The sequence below is a fragment of the Euleptes europaea genome, chromosome 3 (assembly GCF_029931775.1).
Source record: "Euleptes europaea isolate rEulEur1 chromosome 3, rEulEur1.hap1, whole genome shotgun sequence".
NCBI lineage: Eukaryota > Metazoa > Chordata > Lepidosauria > Squamata > Sphaerodactylidae > Euleptes > Euleptes europaea.
Window position 1 is genome coordinate 6,574,286 of NC_079314.1, and position 7,558 is coordinate 6,581,843.

Consider the following 7,558-nt stretch of genomic DNA (forward strand, 5'->3'; position numbering starts at 1 on the left):
CGCAACTGGCGGGAGGTTTTTGGGGCGGAGCCTGAGGAGGGCGGGGTATGGGGAGGGACTTAAATGTCATAGAGTCCAATTGCCAAAGTGGCCATTTTCTCCATGATCTCTAAAGCGGCTATGATCTCTATCAGCTGGAGATCAGTTGTAATAGCAAGAGATCTCCAGCTAGTACCTGGAGGTTGGAAAACAAATCAGACACCTCTATACATTTATCATAAGATGAGAAATTCAGTATAGGAATAGCTGTAAATAATGCCAATGGAGTTATGGCTATATATTTACAGTATGTGGTAATATAACCACCAACACCTCATATTACCAACACACATGTATTTATTTCTTTTACATATAGAATTTTAAACAACAACAATTTCTCAGCAATTCCTATAAAAGGTAAGTATTGCACTAATTCAATATAATTAAAATGGCCTTTATGATGTATTTCTTTTCTTTTGCAGCAGCTGATTGGTTGAAGGAGAAAACGATCGTTTCAAGGCACAAGGCCCGATTCTTCCTCAGTTCTTCAAAAATACGTCCTATGCAATTACTCATCATCATCCATAATCTCAGGTTTCCACCGAATAACCATTTATGAATATAATGTACAATAAGTCCCCAGTCGGGGTAAGTGAAAGGATTCAGTCCACGCTGGTAAGAATCCCAATGGCCTGGAGGTTGGCAACCCTATTTACTGCTCATTCAGTAGGGTGGCCATGGGTTCAGTTTCAAGTACCTTGTTAAACAGACCAGCTATTTTGAGATAGATCATGGTGGGTAGCCGTGTTAGTCTGTCAATAGCAGTAGAAAGCTCAGACCCTGCTAGAAATTTTGTTAGTCTTTAAGGTGCTACTGGACTCTTGCCCTTATTGCACAGCTATTTTGTGTCATTTTCTTTTTTTAAAAAAAAGGTATGTAGGTTTGGCCTCTGTGGCAAGAAGATCCTTTAGCCTCTGGCCCATCCACAGCGCCACCCAGTGCCATTTCTAGGGAGTGCAGGGACCAGGACCACCTTCTCCTACCCCAGCCTCCTTTTGCAAGACTTCTGTTCCCAAGATCACGGAGATACTGGGGACTATGCAGAGCCCGTCACCCAGGGGATCGGCAGTGATTTGAGGCTGAAAGCTCACAACGCCTGGGAGGAAGGCCCAACGCAGACCCCATTGTTTCGTAGGGTTGCCAACCTCCAGGAACTAGCTGGAGATCTCTGGCTATTACAACTGATCTCCAGCCGATAGAGATCAGTTTACCTGGAGAAATTGGCTACTTTGGCCATTGGACTCTGTGGCATTGAAGTCCCTCCCCTCCCCATACCCCACACTCCACACGCTCCGCCCCAAAAACCTCCCACCGGTGGTGAAGAGGTAGGGTTGCCAGGTCCCTCTTTGCTACCTGCGGTAGGTTTTTGGGGTGGAGCCTGAGGAAGGCACGGTTTGGGGAGGGGAGGGACTTCAATGCCATAGAGTCCAATTGCCAAAGCGGCCATTTTCTCCAGGTGAACTGATCTCTATCAGCTGGAGTTGTAATAGCGAGAGATCTCTAGCCACCACCTGGAGGTTAATTAAGATTAATCCACAGAACCACAGCTCAAAAATCAAATCAGCTGTAAACCAGCACTTTTCATTCATAAACACTTAAAACAACAATGCAGATAGATAGTATTTCAAATAATAATGAACAATAAATGAAAATTCTTAAAATAAGAGAATAAAGGCTTGCATTCTCAGCCTAATTTACAAACAGAAGGTCCACGGGCACCGGTTGCTTCACCGTCAAGGTAAGTTCCAAAGTTCCAAAATTGTTTAGTTTCCTTTAAGGACCTAATCCCCTGCAGCTGTTAGGGATGAATTGTTGTTAAAAATGAAGGAGTATAGATCGTATTACCAGCCTTCAGAGATAGAACGACGCCCTTTGGGTCGGCTGGTCACTCATTGGTAAGTTGCGGTTACGCTTGTTCTTTAATTATTTGTTGCAAATTATGAATAATGATGTAACAGTTGGACTCCTTATGTAAAAATTTTTTTCAGAGGTCTTTGTACCCGTTTATGAAAATTGCATCCTAAGACAAATTTACAACTGATGAAGCTAACGCGAAACGAGCACAATATCCAGAAGTGTCGTTTTGTTTTTTTCTGTTCTGTTTTGTTCTCCGTTCTTCTCCGTTTTTCCATTTGGATATACAAGGCGTGGCTACTGGAGTCCCGGTATATTTCGGACACGAAGGAGGCAGTAGGAACTTACTGCCCTTACTAAAGCTATATTTTGGAACTTTGGAACTTACCTTGACGGTGAAGCAACCGGTGCCCGTGGACCTTCTGTTTGTAAATTAGGCTGAGAATGCAAGCCTTTATTCTTTTCTTTTAAGAATTTTCACTTATTGTTCAATATATTATTATTTGAAATACTATCTATCTGCATTGTTGTTTTAAGTGTTTATGAATGAAAAGTGCTGGTTTACAGCTGTTTTGATTTTTGAGCTGTGGTGCTGTGGATTAATTTTAACTAATGTTGTTCAGCACACGTATCAATTGTTTAGTGTAACCACCTGGAGGTTGGCAACCCTATGAAGAGGGACCTGGCAACCCTATAACCACCTAAACAATAGGGTTGCCAGGTCCCTCTTCTCCACCGGCGGGAGGTTTTTGGGGCGGAGCCTGAGGAGGGCGGGGTATGGGGAGGGGAGGGACTTCAATGCCACAGAGTCCAATTGCCAAAGTGGCCATTTTCTCCAGGTGAACAGATCTCTATCGGCTGGAGATCAGTTGCAATAGCAGGAGATCTCCAGCTAGTTCCTGGAAGTTGGCAACCCTAGGTGGTTGGCAGTTTCTCTGGGGAAGCACCCCCCCCCCAGGTCAGTACCAAGGATCACTGTGACTCCAACCAGCTTCTGGACTTCACTCTGGCCCACCACAACCGACCAGGCTCTCCCCTGCCGTCACTGCATAGTTTTTTTGAAAATCATCCATGGGTCTCCTCAAGTCAGGAGTTTGTACGCCCAGCTTTTCATAGGAAATGACCTGAATTAATGGGACTAAAACCGGTCAGACTTGAGAGCACACCATTTTCCAGGTAGCATCAAGAGGGAAGAATGGCCAGAGCCAGACGGGTGGGGCAGGGGGCAGGCCAGTTTCCAGGACTCTGGCCCATGAAGCGGCTTGCTTGACAGGAGCACCGAGGGCTGCCAACCTTGGTTGTCACTCACTGCAGATTCCAGTGTGCAACCTTGCTGAATTCCCCCATGATGGTAGAGGGGAACTGTGGGCATTCTGAGTATATGTGCCTCTGGCTCCTTGCTGGAGACAGTTGCTGGGCCTTCCTAGGCCCAAGCTGGTCCATCAGTCACCCAAAAGAACTGGTGCCCAGTTCATTATTTGAAGAAGAAAAGTTGACTTTTATACCCCACTTTTCTGAACCTTTAAGGAGTCTCAAAGCAGCTTACAATCACCTTCCCTTCCCCCCCTCCCAGGCACCTTGTGAGGCAGGCGGAACTCAGAGAGTTCTGAGAAAGCTGTGACTAGCCCAAGGTCACCCAGCTGGCTTCATGGTGAGGAGTGGGGAATCTAATCTGGTTCTCCAGATGAGAATCTGTCGCTCTTGTGGAGGACTGGGGACTCAAACCCAGTTCTCCAGATTAGAGTCCGCCGCTCTTAACCACTACACCACATATTTCTCAGCACATGCCTCTCTCTGCATTAACCTCCATGTTCAACTCAGTACTTGGAAGGTTACTGCTCCCATTCCCATATACAAGGGGACATGAGATTGCTTGCTGCAGTTAGAACATAAGAACGTGTAAGCACTTGTCCCGTAGTACTCCTTAAAGCAACAGGTAGTCCAGACAGGTAGTCCAGAAAGGGTTGACTTTATTAGAAAACGTACAGGTATTCAGAGCTTGTAGACGTAAAGGCAGGAATGGGGGGGGGCAAGGATATACAGCAGAATATATGTGGTCATACAGGTCATATCAGATAGTACAGGTTGCAACCCCAGGCTAACGGTGCCAGGCTCCCACGGGCATCAAAGGCTGGAGAGGAATGCAACAGTTGGGTAAACAATCCTTGAGCAGGGCATCTGCGAGAAGACAAAACACTGAGAGAGGAGAGGAGGCCTGACAGAAAGGCCCTGCTGGATCAGACCAAGGTCCATCAAGTCCAGCAGTCTGTTCACACAGTGGCCAACCAGGTGTCTCCAGCTGCCTTGAGAATGGGTCAATAGAATGCACAGCATCAATATTGTAAGTCAATAACACTGGCCCACCTGACAGGGCTATTGTAACTAGAGTTGCAACCGGTGGGAGGTTTTGGGGGTGGGGTTTGGGGAGCAACTCAATGCTATAGAGTCCGATTGCCAAAGCGGCCATTTTCTCCAGGTGAACTGATCTCGATCGGCTGGAGATCAGTTGTAATAGCAGGAGATCTCCAGCTACTACCTGGTGGTTGGCAACCCTAATTGTAACCAAAGTGCAAGGCACTTTGAGCAATGAAACTACTGTAAAAATGCAAAGAATGAAGTTGGGGAGCCATGACAGTGCAGGCCGCCGTTACTCTCTCGTCGACAGTTTCACAGAAATACACCTGTAATCTGGTGTTTAAAGGCCGCCCTGCTGCTACCAGGAAATAGACTCGAGTGTTCGTACAGACACCCAGGCCAGGAGTGGATGTAATGCATGTCTTTGTACAAGGAGAGGTACAGAGAAGAACAGCCGTCACATGAACCCACCAAAGGGGCCCCCCAAGCTGCATGCGAACTCATGGGGAAAGCCAAAGTCTTCTGCGCCAGATTTAGTAGTAAAAACAGCTGGACCACGATACTACATAGGCAGACAAGAGACTTTAACAGTCGGAAACTCTCAACATTTGGTTTTCCTTTTGCTTTCTTGTATTTATAAAGATATACAAAGCTTCTGCTTGGCCAGAAACCTTGAAATCTCTTCCTAAGAGAGCCTGCAGTTGTGCTTAAGTAACTGGGGGGGGGGGGGGGAATGTAGTAATCTGATTACTTCACCTGTTTTTCTTGCTGATTATGTGAATTCACATAACTGTCGACTGTGAGTTCACGCACTCTTCAACTGCTCAGTGAATTCTGTTTTCTTAAGTTACTTTCAGTTTATTTTAATTGAAAGTTACAGAAAAGTTAGATTAATTACTTTTTAATAGAGGTTAAGACAGGGGTGTCAAATATACAGCCCGTGGGCTGGTTCCAGCCCCTTGAGAGCTCTTATCATTCTGGCCCACAAGGCAGCCACCACTCCCAGGCCCAATCTGGGCTGGCAAGTCCGTGGCAGGCTCGCCAGCCGAGGCAGACCCCCCACCCCACCCCGCTCCTGATCTGGGCTGGGGAGGCATGGCCCGGTCTGACCAAGTGACATTTATGTCATATCCAGCCCTTGTAACAAATTAGTTCAACACTCCTGGGTTAAGAGTTAAGGAAAAATAAACAGGACAGATGTAACTCATATGCGCCTGCCGATTTGCTCATTTGCACTTGTTTTGATTATCTCATACTTAGTTAAGAACCAATCTAGATATCTTAGATTAAGAACTTATCTAGATAGTAATCACATTATTATGACAGAAGAGATTTAGAGGAAGAATATTTTTCTATAAATATTCATTACTATGATAAGCAAATCAGATTTCTCTGGATGGAAGGTCTCCAAAGATTAGGGGAGATTTCTGGTGTGTGTGATTTGGGCTTACTTGATAATCCCTAAAATCAATGAGAAAAAAATGATACCTGGTTTGGTTTTTAAAATATTACTTACTATAATATGATTAAGCAATGTTAGGAGCTTTGGGTTAATTTTCACATGCCTGCACTTCTCAATTTCTTGCATAATAAAGAGTATGATTCTTTTTTTCAATGCAAGATAAAATTCTCTGAAGGTTTGAGTCTGGCTTGCTTGCTATCATTCAAAAAACTCCCACCTAACTAGTTTTGATTATCAGCCTTAAAAGTTGATAGACAGCCTTTATTAGATAAATCCTGGAGAACTGTGCCACTAAATATTTTGAATAGGCAAAGTCCTATTAGAACTGTTAGTCCAGATTCTTGCGTTGGGTGCAGGAGTGAAGCATCCTGTTACAGGAAGAGATATCTCATTTTTTGCCAACGGAAAGCAGCCAATGCCCCCAACAGAACAGTTGGAATGTCTAACCTCCAGATCCAGTTGTTTTCTCCGCCGAGTAATGCGCAGGGTCCCTTTCACAGTTCCAGAAGTTCACAGCAACGATTAGGAGAGCCAAAGAGCTCTAACCTGTGGATGCTTACTCTAGTTCAAGGAAGTTGTCCACCAACAAGGTATGCCCCCATCCCAGAGACACACAAAAGCGGGGAATTCCAAGACTCTGCCGTGGAAGTCACTTCCTGTTCTTCAAGTACTTTAACCCCAGTTTGCCTCAGGCATGACAGCACAACAATGCTTCCAGTTGCTATTGAGAGCTCCTGATTGCAGAGAATGTTCAAGCGCTCAGTCGTAACCCAAAAGGTGTTAAGACAGGTATGCAATGGGGGCGGGGGGGGGATTATCTACCAAGAGACAAAAGTTTCTGGTACCACAATTCCAAAGTTAACATAAAATGACATTTATTTTAGTTGCAAGTTTGGAGTTCCTTCTTTAGTGTTAGGAATCTGAATATCCGGGTTGCAACATGGGGCTAGAAGCCTGAGTAGCCACCATTTCACCATGAAACACAGAATATGGGAGCAGTCGACATGTGAGTTATAAATAAGAATGTGAGCTTCTAGCAAAAGTTGATTTTAAAAGAATGCCTGAAGAAACAGACAAGGCAGCTTGTGCAAGGCATTTAGCGGCTTTCCTACATGTAGACCTGAAAGTAACAATACTGATGCAGTGCTGTTTGAAAATGTCAAGAGGAGGGGAGGGGAGGGGAGGGAACAGAGCAAATGATGTTTCCAGGAGCCTCCAGCAGACAGGGCGTGTGAACTCCTGGATTTTGTCCTCATGACTTGAAGTTTAGTGACTAAAACACAGCAGCTATGTAGTCCTAAGAACACTTTTTGGGGAGTAAGCACCAATGAGCAGACCACAGTACGAGTCAGAGTAGACCTGTTTAGGACTGCACTGCAAATACCAGCAGTCGTTTCAGCCTTCTGTATAACAGCCTCACGCCCTGTAAAGATGCTGCCACCTTCTGGCATTAAGTACAACTATTTGTACAAGGAAGAAGGAGAGTTAGTTTTTATACGCTGATTTTCTCTACCTTTTTTAAGGAGAATCAAACTGGCTTACAGTCTCCTTCCCTCCCCACAAAAGACACCTTGTGAGGTAGGTGGGGCTGAGAGAGTGTGACTAGCCCAAGCTCACCCAGCTGGCCTCATGTGTAGGAGTGGGGAAGCAAATCCAGTTCACCAGATTAGCATCCACTGTGTGAGGTACTGCCCTGTCTCTCTTTCTGCTCAGCCCGTAAAAGCGGCTACTGTCTGATGGTTCAGGCCTTTGCTGGAATATTCCTTGTATAGGTCTCGGCTGGAATGTTCTTCTCTCTCCTCTCTCCGTTTCCCCCTCCCCCCTTCTGACCTTGGCTTCTACAGGCTT